A 1,447-nucleotide genomic window follows, 5' to 3' on the forward strand; every position below is an offset into this window, starting at 1 on the left:
ATAGACTCAACAGAAAAATCATATATTTATGATGTATAACGATATTTTAACATATGTACATTTTGACACTTCACACACATTGTGAAATGATTCAATCAATAAGGTAATATCCATCCTTTCAACATACTTATCTTTTTTATAGTAAGAACATTTAGAATTACTCTACTACTCTTAAGTATACAATACATAGTTATTAATAACAGCTACCATGCTTTACCATAGACGTCTGAAACTCATTCCTCTTGTCTAACTGTTAACTTTGTACATTTTCATCAACATCTCCCCATTCCCCCATTTCAGGTCAATGACCATTCTTTTCTCTGCTTCTGTTAACTCAGCATTTTTAGATTCCACGAGTTAATGAGACCATGGAGTATTTGTCTTTTTATTCTTGGCTCATTTCACTTAGCATAATGTCCTCCTGGTCATCCATGTTATCACAAATAATAGGATTCCCTTTATCATAAAGGCCAATAGTATTCCATTGTGTACATGTGCCACATTTTCTTTATCCACTCATGTGTTGATGGACACTTTGATTTCATATCTTGGCTATTGTGACTAATGTTGCAATGAATATGATAGTGCAGATCTCTTTGACTTACTGATTTTATTGCCTATGGAAATATGATCAGAAATGGAACTTGGGGGTTATTGGTTTTTCCATTTTTTTAAAAAAAATTGAGTTGTATAGGGACATGATACTTTTATTTTATTTATGTGGTGCTTAAGATTGAACCAGTGCCCCACTCATGTGAGGAAAGCACTCTACCACTGAGCCACAAATCCAGCCCTGGTTTTTCCATTTTAAAAAAGTGTTTTTTGGAGGGGGGGGGAAGCGGGGATAGGAAGGGCAGCAGAATAAAATAGACATTATTATTGCTGTATGTATATAGGTGACTGTATGACCAAGGTGATTCTGCAACCTGTACAATCAGAAAAATAAGAAATTGTACCCCATTTGATTCAAATGTATGAATTGTCAAGATCATTGTACTGTCATGTGTAGCTAATAGAGAAAAACCCAAGAATCAATAAGTGGGACAGCATTCAAATAAAAAGCTCTTCATAGCAAAGGAAACAATAATATGTGAAGAGTGAGTCTACAAAAGCGGGGAAAATCTTTGCCAGTTACTCCTCTGATAAGGGATTAATATCCAGAATATGTAAAGAACTCAAAAAACTTGGCACAAATAAATAATGTAATCAGTAAATGTGGAAAATAAACAGACATTTCTTCAAAGAAGAAATACAAATGGCCAACAAATACATGAAAAAAAATTTAACATTCCTTGCAATCAGGGAAATGCAAATCAAAACTACATGGAGATTTCCTCTCTCTCCATTTGGAATGGCAGCCATCAAGACTATAAATGCTGGAGAGAATGTGGAAGTAAAGGTAACTCATATGTTGTTGGTGGAACTACAAATTAGCACCACCACTTTG

This window comes from Spermophilus citellus, assembly GCF_964194105.1.
Source record: "Spermophilus citellus genome assembly, chromosome: 4".
NCBI lineage: Eukaryota > Metazoa > Chordata > Mammalia > Rodentia > Sciuridae > Spermophilus > Spermophilus citellus.